Here is a 19,102-nt window from a genome sequence, read left to right on the forward strand (position 1 = left end):
CAAGGACCTAGAGAGCTAGCAGCTTTCAGAGGGTTGGTCTATTATTGAGGAACGTGTACACTCTAAGCTTTCCCAAGGTCAAAATCCTCTGGGTGGTCAGCTTTGGATGTATATACAGCAATTGTGAGGTTTTGTGCCTGATTGGTGAAAACCCCTAGTTTGACATGTCACATGCTACTTAAAGCAAAGGGAAAATTTGACATTTTTGCCTGCCATAGGATGTTGATGGTAGGGTCACAAGAAACCCCTATAAAAAAGATTGCCCAATACTAACAGCCGGTCAGCAAGTGGATTCATGTATGTACAGTATGTAGCCTATATAGACAATATTTTAGGCCAATAAAAAAGACTATACCAAATTTCCCGCTTTAAACAAAAGAAGCCTATCGGCTATCGGCTACCAGCGAATTCACACTGGAGAGAAACCCTATGGATGTGATCAGTGTGGACACCACTTCTCTCAAATGGCAAGCCTTAAAAGCCACCAGAGAATTCACACTGGAGAGAAACCCTATGGATGTGATCAGTGTGGACAACACTTCTCTCAAATGGCACACCTTAAAACACACCAGAAAGTTCAGACTGGAGAGAAACGATCAGTGTGGACACCACTTCTCTCAAATGGCAAGCCTTAAAATACACCAGCGAATTCACACTGGGAAGAAACCCTATGGATGTGATCAGTGTGGAAAACAATTTGCTCGAAAGGACAAACTTAAAAGCCATCAGAAGGTTCACACTGGAGAGAAACCCTATGGATGTGATCAGTGTGGACAACACTTCTCTCAAATGGCAAGCCTTAAAAGCCACCAGAGAATTCACACAGGAGAGAAACCATATGGATGTGATCAGTGTGGACAACACTTCTCTCATATGTCAAACCTTAAACGCCACCAGAGAATTCACACTGGAGAGAAACCCTAATCATTCTGATGTGTGTGGAAAAGCATTTTGACCGACAAAAAAAACAGTTTTTGTGTAAAATAATGTTTTCTACTTTCCCCATGCCTGTGCTTCCCAACTTCACAGCCAGGTGTAAATTATGGATGCTTATAGATTTAAGGTCACATGGCAACACAGTTTCCTAGTTTTCTAGATAAAGGGGGTGTTTCAACTTACCCGCTGGGTCATCTTACCCCGTTCTCCCCTATACAGATCTGTTGCACTAGCAACTGAGCTGGGAAATCCAACTTACAAAACCAAAAGAATAAAAGTAGCCTACTAAAGACGGAAAAACAATTAAACAATTATCCATAATATATAAATGGGTAAGGGGTCATTTTCGTGGAGGGCTCAACATAGAATTTGGACTTAAACTGTTTTTCGTCTGAGTACTCGTGCATTTGCTGTCAGAAAATGTCATATATATTGACATACATTTTAGCTTGAGATAAGCTTTTGCAATTATGGATAATTGCTATAGTATAGTATTTCTACACATTTTCACCAAATCTCATCATAATATAAGCTTTTTTATGTCAATAAAGTAATTATAAACACAGGGGTGACCAGGGGGTTAAACAAAGCTAGCGTATAGCGTCAAACAAACAACAACCCAGAGCTAGCCGGAAACATGACGGAGGACAATAAAGAGACTCAGAGAGCAGATGTGCCTTTGCTTCTTAGACCATGGCTGAGAGAGCAGTGTGTTTATTTTCACTACCTTATATACAAATCACATGATCACGTGACCGGTATCAGGTCACGTGCTCTCAATAAAGGTATATATATAAATATACATACAGTGATATATATACAGGCAATTAACGATCATACATTCCAACACCCCCACTTGATCGTGAATTGGTACACATAGAAACAACAAAAAAAAAGAACCCTTGAAAGAGACACAAAAAAAAACCTTGGACTGTATGTTATTCTCCAAACATGAAACCCTCAAAATTTTGTCAACATATTTCCTTTGTGACATAGTCACATAATGTTTACCTTGTTCAAAATCAATACCAATGAAATGTTTCAATTTGCCTAAGTCTTTCATTCTGAATTTTGCTGTAAGCATTTCTTTGACATCAATCATCACATTGTCATCACTTGCTGCAATTATTATATCATCGACCCAAAATAAAATTAATACCTTTTGATCCTTCATTTCCCTTGTGTAAACACAATAATCAACTGGGTTCTGAATAAATTGATTTTTAGTTAAAAAATCATGCAACATCGTGTTCCAATTTCTCCCTGATTGTTTTAAACCATACAAAGATTTATTTAGTTTACACACCAGCATGTCCCCATTCTCAGATGTAACTTCATATCCCTCTGGTTGTCTCATGTAAATCTCAAAATCTATTGGTGCATGCAAATAGGCCGTTTTGACGTCCATTTGGTGTAAGATCATATTCTCTTGTGCTGCCTTTTGCATCAATACCCTCACACTAGTCTGGTTTGCCGTTGGTGAAAAAGTCTCTTCATAATCCACACCTGGTTTTTTATTGAAACCTTTGGCTACATAACGTGCCTTGAATTGTTTAGATTCATCTGCATTTGTTTTTAAAGCATACACCCATCTACCCCCCACTACTTATTTGCCTTCTGGCAGTTTAGTCAGGGTAAACGTGTCATTTTCCTTTAGTGATTCAATTTCCTCATCCATAGCTCTTGCCCATAACTTAGAGTCAGGTGATGCCATTGCCTGCTTTACTGTGTGTGGCACATCACAAATGACTCTATAACAATAATCAAAGGTTATGTCATCTAGGTCATCAGATTTTACTTGACACTCATAATCCTTTAAATACTGAGGTGGTTTCACTTTTCTTCTGGGATATGTTGCACTCTGGCCACTGTCACCTGCCTGAGCACTGACCAAATCATCCATCTCCCCTGCTTCTTGTTCCTGTATCTCACTGGTTTGGCCATCTTCACCTGCCTGAACATTTGCCAAATCAATCATTTCAACCACAACCTCTTGTTCTTGTGTCTCGTTAGTTTCCCTATCTTCAGGGAGGTGGTTTACAGTCCTTCCCCCACTGCAATCATCATCCCAATCTGTTTGGGTCTGAATCTCAATGACATTCCATTGAATGAACTTTACCAATCTGTGCTTAGTTACCTTCCCAGTGTCGGGATAAAACACTAAATAGGCTGGGCTATTTTTATCATATCCTACAAATATCCATTTTTCACATCGTGAATCCAACTTTTTCTTATTTTGTTTATATGCATAGCATGGGGACCCAAAAGTTCTCATTCTTGAAAGGTTTGGCCTCTTTCCTGTCAGCATGTAATATGGGGTCTGTCCTACACGCTTATTGAAACATCTATTTCGAATAACAGCAGCCGTCATTACCGCATATGTCCACAATTCCCTTGGTAATTTGCACTCAATCAGCATACATCTGGCCATCTCAAACAGCGTTCGCCAATTTCTTTCAGCTGTCCCATTCTGATGGGGTGAGTATGGAGCTGAGGTCTCATATCTAATGGACTTTCCGCTTAACAATGCCTGAAAGTGACCAGAAGTATACTCAGTACCATTATCCGAACGAATACACTTAATTTTCCCATAAGGTGAAACATCGGCAATGTACTTCTCTGTAGCTTGGACTGTGTCACTCTTAGATTTCAAGAAATAAACAAAAGTAGCTCCTGAATAGTCGTCAGTAAATGCTAAAGCATATTTGAATCCATCTTTAGCCGTTGGATCAATAGGCCTATCTCACAGCCCGCTTTCCACGCCCACTTCCGGTAAATAGTGGTGTCTTTAACATGAGCATTTACACGTTTTTTTCTCTGGAGAATCTAAGTACATTTTCTAATGTAAAAATGTGACAGACCAATATTATTATGAAGCAAACAAGATGGTAAATCAGGTCGAACAGATAGAACAAACCTTACCTTGAGAAAACAAAAGTTGTAGACTTCCTAAATTACCTCGGTTAACATGTAGTGTCTATGGAGTGACGTCACGCTATCACCACTAACCCCGAAAGGGGGCGTATTTAGGGGGGCGGGGAAATTCTGTGAGATAGGCTTATTGGTCCAGATAAATCAGTGTGTAGCCTACAAGTTCTAGTGCTGCTTTAGCTCGTTGGTCTGGTTCTCTATTTCGGCTCTGAGCAAATTTACCTTCTATACACACATCACATGACAACTTGGAAATATCAACCTTGCCTTTAATTTCCATACCATCAGTTACATTCTGCAATTTTAACACATCTTCGTAGTTGCAATGTCCCAGAATCTCATGCCACGTCTTGATGTCATAGCACCCATGACATTCATCAACATCAATACTCTCATCAACGGTGTTTACATAAAACAACCTGTCATGTACCTTAATGTCGAATGTCGTGCCGTCTCTCTGGATGAACTTGTTCTGTCCCTCTTTGAAGATGAATGTGGCTCCATTTGATGTTGCTGCGTTGACTGAGAAAATGTATTGTGGAAAGGATGGAACATACAGCGCCCCCTTCAGCATCGTTTCCACTTCTCGACCCTTGGTATCTCTCAGGTTAAACACTGCAGTACCTCTCTTCAGCGCTACGCCAGAGGCCCTCACTCCATCAGCCATCTCCAGAACATTCCTCCGTGGCTCGAAATTCTCATCGAAGTTTCGGAACTTCTTCACGTCGGTCACAATATATGACGTAGCCCCGGTGTCGACCATCAGCCCTCTGCTCAGAGTATTACTCCGACAAAGTCTCTGCTTCGGTCTCCCGGCGCCGTCCGAGTCACGGTTCACCTGGCCCACCTTGAAGGCGAACGTGTGCTCCTCTTCGTCCTGCGTCACATTGACGTTGTCTTTTCGTCTTCTCCGTCTACAGTTGGTGTCGTTATGTGTTGGACTTCTGCAAAGACTGCACCACTGTCTCTGTTCTCTCTGACCAGCAGCATCTCCGCACTCAAACGATTTGTGCCCCCTCTGGCCGCAATTATAACAGGACAGTCTCATGTCGTTGTCCTTGCTTCTTAGTCTCATCACGCTGTCATCCCCGGAACTGCTACTGAACCTTTCAGTGATCTCGTAACTCCTCAGTTTGGCCTTAAAGTCGGCGAAGGTGATCCTGTCGTCACTTTGTGTGATGTGGATGGAAAATGGCTTATACGATTCTGGCAGCCCCTTCAGAACCATAGCTGTTAGCAAGCCATCACTCAAAGTCTCTTCCGCATTCCTCAGTGCCGTGATAGCTATTTCTGCTCGTATAATATAGTCTGTCATTGTTTCATCTGCAGTCTTCCGGAGCGACGTCAGCTCTGTGTACAAACTGATCACCCTCGGTTTCCCCTTGCCCGCATAGTGATCTTTCAGAATCTGTAACGCCTTTCTTCCGTCATCCGCTGCCTCACGCATAACCAACGACAAACTTGTATCATCGAGCACTATGCGTTTTCATTTTTCTCTGCGTCCTCAGCGGCTTTCACCTCGGCTGCAGCGTCTCTTACTGCGGCCTCATCTGCATCGAGTATTTCTTCGTTGTCGATATCGGGCTCGTACAGTATAGTGTCTTTCAGCCCTTTCAGCCGGAGGTAACCGAGAAATTTTACCAACCATAATTCAAAGTTCCTTTCATCTCCGTCAAAACGAATTCGGCTCCATTGGCTACTGTTGTTTCTAATACTGGGCTCCATGACCTGTTAAATCAAGCTAGCGCATATAGCGTCAAATCAACAGTAGTTCTGAGCTAGCCGGAATACATTCTACAGAGGATGAACAAATTGACACAGAGAACAGATATGCCTTTGCTCTTTAGTCCATGGCCGAGAGAGCAGTGTGTTTATTTTCACTTCCTTATATGCAGATCACATGATCACGTGACCGGTATCAGGTCACGTGCTCTCAATAAAGGTATATATATAAATATACATACAATGATATATATATATACAGGCAATTAATGATCATCTTAATACATTCCAACACAAACCGTTACAATGTCATACCAGTAAAATCACATACAGTAGTTCAAACTTTTTCTTATAGTCACTCAATAATAGGATAAAATCAAAGCTGCGTGGTGTTCAAACTGTCTGTCACAGCAAAATATCTAAACATATGAAATAAAACGAAAGGCATGGATTTTCTACTTTCATTTTGTAAATATATTCGAATTCGATTATGCCATAATCACTGGAGAATGTTTTCATTAAACTGGGCATTCATTCATCCAATATTCATTGTAGGCTATTGAGCCAAGGACCACAGCCGATCAGCCTAAGTATTAAGCCATGCTCTGCAAGCCAGCTCTCCTCCAAAGGTGAGATATGAGCAGGCTGCCTCGTTGGGAACAGATGCACAACCATTTTGTCGTGGTATTTATATAAGTCACACATTCAACAAGCTTTGAACTGAGCAGATTAGGCAGATTGGCCAAAACATCTTTAAAACGGCCACATTTTGCATTTATTTCACCATAGTAAATGCTACTTTCATGGACTGAAGAGGGCAGTTTTTTATAGACGGGTAAAGGGGCAGTGGCTGAAGCCTATGCACGTGCCTGCCTTTTCTTAACGGTCACCAGTGGACCTAGAATACAGTGTTTTGGGGGTCTTCTCCTGGCTGGCAGGCCGGCCGGCCGGAGGATTGACATTAAAGATGTGGATTGATCCATCATGATATGCTGTGGTCTCACTCTTTCTACCAACACCTCTTAGTGCAGCGACACATTCCCATGATGACAGTCTGTTAAGATGTGATCTTTATTGTCTGTATATATGTAAACGATAAACCCTTATTCTGAAGTGCCACACCGGAAATACCGGATATGCCTGTTACCCAATGTGTATACAACCATTGGACAAAGGGTGGCACTGTAGCACTCAATTGAAAATCAGGCATAGCTCATGAACCACCAGCTGATGAACCACCAGTAATAATTACTAGGTAATTAGTACTAATACATAGATTATATTTTAGACCTGATGTTGGTGTCCAGTTATCGGTGGTGGACAATTAGCCTACGTATGCTCAAGTATTCCTTTTAATGACAAATTAGTGAAATTACAAAGTACTTTTTCCATTTAATATCAATGCATCATGGATTCAAATTGTCAAAAGTGTGCAAATAGCTTGTCTGTCTGTCTGTCTGTCTGTCTGTCGTCACAGCCCCTGTAGTTGGCCTACTAGAGCCTGTGTGTATTCCTATAGGCCTAGGTCTTTGCTTCCCACAGGTCCTGAGCAATTGCCAATCAATTGCCTGGCCAGTGGTCCCAGTGTGTTCTATATCTGTTGTATTGTGTTTTTATATGGACATAGTGTTGGGTGCTGGCACATATGCACACATGGCATCAACGCATGGTGCTGTGTTCTGGCACACTATACACTCTGGTCCTCATTCACAAAGGAGAAATACACCGCAGTGTAACGTATGCGTAAACAGATACTAAATATCATCGTATTTCTCTGTCCGATCACGCTGCGATTTGCTCCCGTCGTATCCAGGGAAGCTGGTGTAATCACTTCATTTGTGCGGATCGCAGAGTGTAGCCTTTCCGCATTTTCCCAAGCGATTCGCCTGGTGTCGCCTGGTTAGAACGCCCATCCCACACCATATAAGGCAACAGGAAATATCGAAATACGTCATCATAGCCTGCACCGGGCTTTAAATTATATACAACAGCCGCGATGAGCTTGTAGAGCAGTTAATTTTGACAGGCGGGTCTCTGCATGGACAGATCTTCAAGCAAACAGCGCAAGTTTTGTATATAATTATAAACGAAACTTGCCAACTTGGCACGCATTGCTTCACTCCTTGTTAAATGTCAGAACGTTAATAAGTTAACTGATGTTACAGTTACTTTCACATAATGAGAAAGAAGTTAATTTGTATTGTTCACCACACAACCAAATGCTATATTAAAACTCGGCAATGATAAAAGGCCCTATTGATTAGTCTACTGCGGTGATTGATTCCCTGCCCTGCACTGTCGGATTTGGAAAGCAAATATATCCGGACATGCATGGACACAGGACATATTTTCTTTCTTTTTTTTCTTGTGGGATTTGGACTTAAGGCTATATTTCATCCGACCCAACTACGTTGTATGTTTCCTCAGCTGCAGGTAAGAGTTGGCTATTCTGTGTGGCGTCCGCATGTGATCAATATACATATTATAAATTAATACCACGACGCAAATGGAGGCAGATAGGTGCTTGAAGCAAATGCATTTAGGCCTACGTGAAACTTTAATTGGCTGAGTCTCTGTCAACATGCTGATCAGCGAGTTACAGTGGTAATAATAATCATCATCAACAGCCTTTCTTGTCTGTCTGTCCGTCATGTTTGTGAACAAGCGCGAGTGGAGGTGAGCTGGCTTAAAACTATGATATGACTGGCCGACTTTCAAACACGCTGATGCCATTCATTCAAATAGGCTAATGTGGTCTTCTATTTTTTATATAGGGCTAATCCCCCCCCACACACACACACACACACACGCAACGACAGTCAGACTGACTCAAAGGAGCTCCATAACGAAACAATTTAAATAGGCCTATACTGCAGACATTACTACACTAAACAACGTTGGATTCGTACAGTGCAGAATGCAGATAAGTGTATGTTCTTATTATAGATGTGAGTTTGTTTTTTAACATGCAGCGCGAGTCCGCGAGACTGCGAGAGCCGATCTACAAGCTCACAGCGCGTTGCACTGCGAGTAGAAAGCTGTCAAGTGAGCAGCGCAATCGCGCATGCTAGAAATATCCTAATAAATAAATAAAAAAGGTGTCGGGCTTGCAGGGGCAGTTTCTGTATGGCACTCTAGGCTAACCTGCCTCTAGAATGCATGCATTTAGGCATACAAGTGATACTTGGCTTTTATATAGGCTATATTTTTTTTATGTGCGACCAATGTTGGGGACACATGCCTACATATTTTATCTGAGATTTGGGGACTTTTAATTGATTCAGCATGAAGACTAAAGCCTTCTTAATAAATCTACGCAAGCCGTACACGACCATGAGAGGTGGCGCAGCTTTCAGCGGAATTTCCGACCAACCCACGTCACCGTCAAGTTCACGTTCAAGTTCATGAATTCCCACGTAATGTGGGAATCCACGTAAATGCCTGTCCGCTCACGTTCCGCTCACGTAACGTCACTTTATGAGCGTAAACGCCGTTGTGAATGAGGACCAATGTCTTTATTTTATCTGTATTGTATTGTATTGCATTGTATTGTAATGTATGTGTCATTGTATGTTTAGTTTTACTACCATTTTAAGAGCCTGCTCAGGGACTACAGATGTAAATTAGCTTATGGCTAACTCTGGCACATTTACATGGAAGTGAAAACTGAAATGTTGATTAATGAGCATTGTCCCTGTCAAATAAATAAATAAATAAAGGGCTGGGAGTTGGCCGGCCTAACTCAATTCAATTCAATTCATAGGAGCTTTATTGGCATGAGAAAACATAAACACAAACGTTTACATTGCCAAAGCAAAAGTGGAACAAAACAATCAAGATAAAACAATACAATAAACATGTAAACAGAGCTGTGTTATATTAACACTTTGAGTAATACTATCTTGTGAGACTATAAAATATTGTGCATTTTCTGTCAGAGATAGTTAGCCTATACATCCGAGACGTTTTATACTTTTGAAAGTTAACAGCAGTATGTCAATGTTTTTTGTATGTTGTTTAGGCCTAAACATTTGGTGGTTTTCAAACTCTCCTTGGGTGATTGTAATCCGTGCAGGGAAGTACATGTCTCTGATATCTTGGTACAGTGGACAGACGGTTAGGAAGTGTAGCTCAGTCTCTACCTCGTTTTGTAAAAAGCAAAGCAAAGTTCTGGGCGGCAGTGGCTCAGGGGTAGAGTTTCCGGATGGTAACCGCAAGGTCGCCAGTTCGAACCCGGGCTCCCCCAGAGTTAGTGTCGAAGTGTCCTTGAGCAAGACACTGAACCCCTAATTGCTCCTGATGTGCTGGTTGGTACCTTGCATGGTTTCCGCCGCCATCAGTGTATGAATGTGTGTGAATGGGTGAATGTAATGCACAATCTATGTAAAGCTCCTTGGATAAAGGCGCTATATAAATGCACCATTTACCATTTACCATTCTTTGTTTACCCAGGGTGAATGGACTAAGCTCGACGAACTTGTTTACAGCCAGACCCTGCTCATAGAACATTTCATGGTAGGGGTTCAATGCCTTGCTCAAGGGCACTTCAGCGGTGGTAATTTTATCGTGCCGGTCCGGGGATACGAACTGGCGACCTTCCGATAACAAGAACGCTCCGCAAACCGTTCGGCCACCGCTGCCCACTTGTGTGCAGTGTGTGCATAGTCTGTCTTCTCTTGGGAGCCAGGTCTCTCTCTCTCTCCTTCCATGAGAGCAGCAGCATTTGTTCAACACCCTACATTACATTTACCACACATCCACTCACTTACACTACTGATCTACTGATTAACACAAGCCACTTAATACTTTAGTATTGTTTGATGCATACGTTTATTATATTGTAAATCAATAGAGCACCGAAGTCCTGACGTCACTGCCCTCTACTATCAGTAGAGGGCACCAGTCCCTAGGTTCGTGTATTTTTTATAAGCATTGTAATCTCCATAGGGGGATTTTAGATCGCCTCATATAAGAACTGTGTTTGAAAAAGAAACCGATCACCCCAGCCTTTTCACTCATATAGATATGAAGCATCGACTGAAGGTGGAAATGTACAAATATACCCAAAGAGTAACAAAATAAGCGTTAGAAACGAGCCAAACAACCCAGAGACTACATTTCCGGGTAGGCTGCTTCTGCCCGCAGCCCGTCGCACAACAGAAACTGAACGTTAATTACGTTTATTTTTATTTTTATTTTATTGCTATATAATGTATCGTGGTTAGTACGAGTCGAGTCACCACCAGCTGAGCTTATGTCAACGAGGAATCTCAGGAATGCAATATGTTGACAGCTGGGCGTGACGTATATGCTCAGCGACATTGCATTCATATGTAGTTTCAAGGCTTTTGCGGTCACATTAATTCCATTTTCTCTAGAAACTGGCTGTATCAAATATGAATGGACATTAACGACGCACAGCCACTCCCCTGACAGAAAGGCCGGGGTGGTTGGTTTATTTTTCTTATATGAAGCGACATAAAATCGCCCTATGGAGATATCAATACAAATACAAAAATACACGAACCTGTGTGTTGGTGCCCTCTACTGAAAGTGACGTCAGACCTCGGTGCTCTATATTGGTTTGTGCACTTTTAAACAGCTGTGTGTCTTCCTCCTTTGTTATGGTCCATGAAGAGCCAGGTCATAACACTATCTATCTATCTATCTATCTATCTATCTATCTATCTATCTATCTATCTATCTATCTATCTATCTATCTGACAGTTACACACGTCCACCACCAGGGGGCGAAAGGCATTAAGGCAACAGTGCCTGGATTCTTTATTGCGCATGCGTGAAAACTTTGACCCGGTCGGAAGTACTTGTTTGCATGACGTGGCCACGCCAGTTGTTTTCCACGGTAATGTTGTTGAACAAACATGTTGTCGTGCCTCTCGGGAATTGTTGATATTTCTGCCTTTATTACACATTCTATATTACAGTAGGAACAGAAAGCTTGGTGGAAATGTCTCCCAAAGGAGGTGAAAAGCGTCAAATGGAGTCTGTACGGCTGAAGATAAATGAACAGCTAGCGTCGGTGGGAGAGGAGATATTGTTTGTTGTGGACAAACAGCAGCGTGGCGCTGCTGATGTTTGTAGTGTGGAGCTTAGCGTCAGAGTGTTTGTGTTGGAGCGCCTCAGCGCGGTGGGAGAGTTCATGGTCAACCTCTTCCAGAGAGAGATGGAGACACTAGAAACTCTGCTGGAGACACAAAACAAACGGCTGGACATTGATTTTGATATGGACATCGATCTACACACTGCAGGTTAGTAGACTCTGAACAACACCAACTTAGCTACAAGTAGCATTACGCTAGCCGAACTGAACTACATTTACCAGTAGTTATACTAGCCCTAGAATGTCTGTGAACATACATAAATTACATATATTCCTGTATAAACAGCCAAAGATCGGATGCCTCCGCTCCCAGTGAGCAAGGAGACATGGGTTGCATTAATGTGCTCTGCGCTCCGTTTGTACTCACCCAATAAATAATTTTAGATTTTAGAAGATATTGTCCTCTAGTTTCACATCCATGTAAAAGTTCTGGCAGAAAACGCTTATTTATTCAAATATCTCTCATCTTTTCAAACATCTCTCATATCTTTTCATGGGGGTGCACACGGACGACATTTTCTCATGGCGAGGGGTCCGGAATGACAGCTGGACTTCCATTTATGACAGTCACTCGCAGGGCTCTGCAGCTGTAAGAAATGAATTAATATCAAACCGAAAGAGCGCATTTCATAAGGGCGTATTTCATTCTAAAAGACAAGTGTAGGTTACATTAATGATGATAAAACTTATTTTTTAAACGATGGCTATCTGACAAAATGAATAGGAGAATAAATGTCATATTTGAGTTGAGAAAAGCACTTTGACTTGCTCTGCTGATGCTACCTTCTCTCTCCTTCTTCTGTCTGTGTGTAAAGAGGTTTCATCTGAATATGAGGAGAGGAGATCCAGTCTGATCCAGGAGGAACCACAACCTCCACAACATCAGGAGAGGAGATCCAGTCTGGTCCTGGAGGAACCACACCCTCCACAGATTAAAGAGGAACAACAGGAGAGGAGATCCAGTCTGGTCCAGGAGGAACCACAACCTCCACAGATTAAAGATGAACAGGAAGAGGAGACTGGTGAGTCAACTTTGACATTACTACGTAGGAAGATGTGGTGCAATACTCTCTCAGGTAAAACATTTTTTTATTTGTATTAGTATTAGTCTAACAAGACTAAAAGGTCAATCAGACTATGTGAACCCAGACTATTAATAATCAGGGGGGCACACAACCGGTGCGCCAGTGTGCATATGTCGTCAAAATGTTTTCTGCGCGGTAGATCAAAGGCATGCAAGGCGAGACAACAGCTGAGACAGTTATGTAGAGAAATCTGACATTCAAAAGGAACTCAAATGTGATGTTAATGTCCTGTAAGTAGACTTAGAAGTAAAACTAGTGTTGACTAATCATTACACGTGGCTCTTATTTTGAAGAGGAAGTCAGTGCACAGGAAGTCCGTTTCAATTTACAATTACAATTTACAATTTAGGCATTTAGCAGACGCTCTTAATCCAGAGAGACTTACATTAAGCAATAACAAAAGCATGGCATACATCACATATATAAAAAGTAGTTATCATGAATCATGCGTAAACTAAGAACGTAACAGTGGAGTATCTATGTAAACTATACATACTATACTATATTATATATTATACATGTGTACTATAAAGTGCTATGACTACATAAAATGCAATTCTAGTGCTGTCTACGTAACGAGCTATAAATATTGTTTAAAATACTATCTAAGTCTACATAAAGTGCTATCTAAGGGGCTAGGCTAGGGCAAGTGCTACGGGCCAGGAGAAGTGCTACGGGTCAGTTGTAAACAAGCTACTATGACACTTTCCCAAAGTTACGTGCTCCTCTCATAGTCATAGTGGTAGTCACTAAACCACGCGACCATAATTATTTACAATATGAAAACCATGCATCTTGAACAACACTGGGATTACTTATGGAGGTGAGTAATTACTTTTATCTATGTTGGATGTTTGTTTTGGTTTGGTTGAGCTGCTAACAAAAGTCCTCCTTCTGCTTAACGACTAGCCTACACAAATACACTGTCTGTGAGCATCTATATCTTTTGCATCTGCCCGTGTGTGGGAAGCATAACATTGTGGCAGAGTAGAAACGTCCGTATGCAGCTTGAATGTCCATTCTAAAGGCCTCACCGTGGGGTTGTTGGGCTTCCTTCTCACGGAAGACACAGGCTGGGGCGCCAAACCCATACTGATCCTGAGTGCCATCTACATTCTGGCTGTCACCCGTCTCTCCGGTGGTCACCAGACTATTCCTGGTTGTTCAGTAAACCTTTATTGAATGATAAGTACAAGTTGTTTTTACTGGTGATTTCCACAGAGCACCACAGGGAGAGGTCTACAGTGTCTAGAGAGATGGCCTCCAAAAGACATTCAACGGTGTCAGAGGAACAGCCAGAGGTGGACCAGAGACGTGGACTGTTTGATGCAAAGATGCAACCTGTAGTAAAGTTGTACCGTATAGGTATGTGCTGTTTTGTTTACTTACTTACATAAAGGGATATTTCACTTTCTAAATAATTGTGGGTAATGTTATCGTCTACTCGGGCTTTTTGTGAACACTTTGGACAGTTTTTAATTTGCTCCATTCAGTATTTAGATATTTTTTATAATTTTTTTAGCAAAGCCCATTGTAACTTCAAACTCCATTTTAACCATCGTAGATACACAGAAAACACCCATCCCTGGTTCTAGTGATTTATATTGTCCTTCCTTAGAGAGGGACAGCCATAGCTGAATGGGTAGAGAAGCCTGTTTAGGAAACGGAATGTACAACAGTGATGTTGTTAGGTCTGCAGTGGGGGCGTGCGTTTAGCGAGGAGTCGATGGTCTCTCTCCTACCAGCCGACGATCAGCAACGGTATAGATCCAAGTCCAACAAGCGCTCCTGCCCCTCGACCCCCGTAAACAGCCATAGTAAACGCTCTCGACGGCGAACCCCCTCACCTCCACCTGCTCAACTGTCCGAGCAGTCCACCTCCCCTCCGCTCTCTCCCCCACCCCCACTGCCCAATGGATCGCCGCTGGGCACAGCTGCGACCAATCGTGACGTCACCATCGGCAAGGAAATCCCACACAATTCTCACGTGCTTGTTGCTGCTGCCGACAACATCAATGGGGGATCCCCCAACGATCCGTTGGTCACAGCGGTGGCGCATCGTGACGTCACTAACTCTATGGAAGTCACCACTAACAAAGATATTCCATCTGAAACCCCAGTTACAACTGTCTCCACTCCTTCTAATGCAACAGCATCCACTGATATTAAGAACAATCCCCTCTGGTCCAAACTTGCTATTGATAAGCGAGGATGCAAGGACAGACCAATAGAAATCATTATTTTTGGTGATTCTTTGATTAGGGCTGCTATAATTCCCGGGGGAATCACCTATTGTCTTCCCGGTGGGAAAGTCTCTAATTCTGGGTGCCTGCCATGCAATGGCAGAAACACAGGTTGAAATCTAAAACGCATACTTAACTAGAAACAAATTTCAGGAAATTTGACTGGGTGCCTGCAGCTCGCCAAGTCTGTGCAGCATTTGAGCCACTGACCACCATTTGATGACATTTAGCCTCTCAGACCCTGTAAGGGTCCATTTGGTTGACTTTCAATGGGGTATTTTGTCTAAGTTTATTGCACATTACGTTGCCACCAACATTCTAATGCTAACATGCTAACATGCTAATACTAACATGCTAATGCTAACATGCTAAAATGCTAATGCTATCATGCTAATACTAATATGCTAATGCTAACATGCTAATATGCTAATGCTAACATGTTAATGCTAACATGCTAACATGCTAATGCGAACATGCTAACATGCTAATGCTAACATGCTAACATGCTAATGCTAACATGCTAATGCTAACATGCTAATGCTAACATGCTAACATGCCAATGCTAACATGCTAATGCTAACATGCTAACATGCTAATGCTAACATGTTAATGCTAACATGCTAATGCTAACATGCTAATGCTAACATGCTAACATGCTAATGCTAACATGCTAACATGCTAATGCTAACATGCTAATGCTAACATGCTAACATGCTAACATGCTAATGCTAACATGCTAACATGCTAATGCTAACATGCTAATGCTAACATGCTCATGCTAACATGCTAATGCTAATGCTAACATGCTAATGCTAACATGCTAATGCTAACATGCTAACATGCTAATGCTAACATGCTAACATGCTAATGCTAACATGCTAACATGCTAATGCTAACATGCAAACATGCTAATGCTAACATGCTAATGCTAACATGCTAACATGCTAATGCTAACATGCTAACATGCTAATGCTAACATGCTAACATGCTAACATGCTAATGCTAACATGCTAATGCTAATGTTAATATGCTAACATGCTAATGCTAACATGCTAATTCTAACATGCTAATGCTAACATGCTAACATGCTAATGCTAACATGCTAATGCTAACATGCTCATGCTAATGCTAACATGCTAACATGCTAATGCTAACATGCTAACATGCTAATGCTAACATGCTAATGCTAATGCTAACATGCTAATGCTAACATGCTAACATGCTAATGCTAACATGCTAATGCTAATGTTAATATGCTAACATGCTAATGCTAACATGCTAATTCTAACATGCTAATGCTAACATGCTAACATGCTAATGCTAACATGCCAATGCTAACATGCTCATGCTAATGCTAACATGCTAACATGCTAATGCTAACATGCTAACATGCTAATGCTAACATGCTAATGCTAATGCTAACATGCTAATGCTAACATGCTAACATGCTAAAATGCTAATGCTAACATGCTAACATGCTAATGCTAACATGCTAACATGCTAATATGATAATGCTAACATGCTAACATGCTAATGCTAACATGCTAATGCTAACATGCTAACGCTAACATGCTAACATGCTAATATGCTAATGCTAACATGCTAATGCTAACATGCTAATGCTAACATGCTAAGGAGTCAATTTGGTTTCGCTCAGGGGGGGCGGCCCGGTTCTGTCGAGCCGCCCCACGTCCGAAACGGTTGAGAAATGACAGAGTTACGTTTTTCCCCGAATTTCTCTATTGACTTTCAATGTGTGTGTGTGCGTGCACATGTGTGCATGTGCGTGCATGTGCGTGTGTGCGCGCGTGTGTGAGAGTTGGTCAGGTGACCTTGAATCATTAACAAAGTATCATTTTCACCTGGGCTAGTCTATGCAAACGCAAACAGTATTGAAAGTTAAATGCCCACTGACTGTCAATGACAGAACGTATGCATCGCAAAAAGTAAAAGTCGAATGCGATTTTTGTTTTCGCCGTGAGTGACCCGAGGCATTGAGGTACGCCGTGTGCAATCGTGGTATTGGTACAATACAAATAATAAGAGCGAGTTAAGAATTGTGTTTGTGATGAAAAAATTGCTGACTCATTCAGGTATTTAACATGGAGTTTATGAGACATTATGATGGTACACCTGTCGCTTTCAGGGCTGTAGTTCACGTACTGTATGTATCTGGGCTATGGTTGTGACATTGGGTGAAAGAGGACGAGTGTGGCTACAAAATTACCGAAACCCATGCGTGTAAAGTGAATATTTTGGCCGTGAGGACAATTTGTTCGGATAATTTCGGTACAGTCTTCACATTGGCTTCTCACTCTAACCAGCTCTCTCTCTGGGCGTGCGACACTCTGAGTCGAGATTATTGCTCAGACCACACACACTTTGAACTGCGATAGCGGGCAAACCGTGCAACGTATTCGAATTCCGTCTGAACCACCACAAAGTCGATGGCCTCGTGTGCTGTTTGACGTTCAAATCGTGTTTCTACGTACCAGTATGCCAGAGCAATGTGGCTACAAAGTAACGTGTCGTTTTCTGTTTTTCCACGCCTTTCCCCATCGACTTTGAATGGGGCATTTTTCGCGTAGTTTATTGCGAATTACGTCGGCACGGTAACACGAATCGGAAAGAAAAGCACAAGCACACCATTCCCGGCCGAGCCGCACATTTTGATGTATATATTGCGGGGCTTTGGTAAACCGTGCGGCCGGCCATAGACGTCGAAGTTCGGAACATGTATTATGATAATTATTAAGTATGCGTGTTAGATTTCAACCTGTGTTTCTGCCATTGCATGGCAGGCACCCAGAATAATCGTAATAGATGTTCCGGACTTTGTGGTGGTTCAGACGGAATTCGAATACGTTGCACGGTTTGCCCGCTATCGCAGTTCAAAGTGTGTGTGGTCTGAGCAATATTCTCGACTCAGAGTGTCGCACGCCCAGAGAGAGAGCGTATCAGAGTGAGAAGCCAATGTGAAGACTATACCGAAATTCTCCGAACAAATCGTCCTCACGGCGAAACCAAATGGACCCCTTAGCATGTTAGCATTAGCATGTTAGCATTAGCATGTTAACATTAGCATGTTAGCATGTTAGCATGTTAGCATTAGCATGTTAGCATGTTAGCATTAGCATGTTTTCATTAGCATGTTAGCATGTTAGCATTAGCATGTTAGCATTAACATGTTAGCATATTAGCATGTTAGCATGTTAGCATTAGCATGTTAGCATTAGCATGTTAGCATTAGCATATTAGCATTAGCATGTTAGCATTAGCATATTAGCATGTTAGCATTAGCATGTTAGCATGTTAACATTAGCATGTTAGCATTAGCATATTAGCATGTTAGCATTAGCATGTTAGCATGTTAAAATTAGCATGTTAGCATTAGCATGTTAGCATTAGCATATTAGCATGTTAGCATTAGCATGTTAGCATGTTAGCATGTTAGCATTAGCATGTTAGCATTAGCATATTAGCATGTTAGCATTAGCATGTTAGCATGTTAGCATTAGCATGTTAGCATTAGCATGTTAGCATGTTAGCATTAACATGTTAGCATGTTAACATTAACATGTTAGCATTAGCATATTAGCATGTTAGCATTAGCATGTTAGCATGTTAACATTAGCATGTTAGCATTAGCATATTAGCATGTTAACATTAGCATGTTAGCATGTTAGCATTAGCATGTTAGCATTAGCATATTAGCATGTTAGCATTAGCATGTTAGCATGTTAGCATTAGCATGTTAGCATTAGCATGTTAGCATGTTCGCATTAACATGTTAGCATTAGCATGTTAGCATGTTAGCGTTAGCATGTTAGCATTAGCATATTAGCATGTTAGCATTAGCATATTAGCATTAGCATGATAGCATTAGCATTTTAGCATGTAGCATGTTAGCATTAGCATGTTAGCATTAGCATGTTAGCATGTTAGCATTAGCATATTAGCATTAGCATATTAGCATATTAGCATGTGCATATTAGCATTAGCATGTTAGCATTAGCATTTTAGCATGTTAGCATTAGCATGTTAGCATTAGCATGTTAGTATTA

Source organism: Electrona antarctica (genome assembly GCF_951216825.1).
Source record: "Electrona antarctica genome assembly, contig: scaffold_25, whole genome shotgun sequence".
NCBI lineage: Eukaryota > Metazoa > Chordata > Actinopteri > Myctophiformes > Myctophidae > Electrona > Electrona antarctica.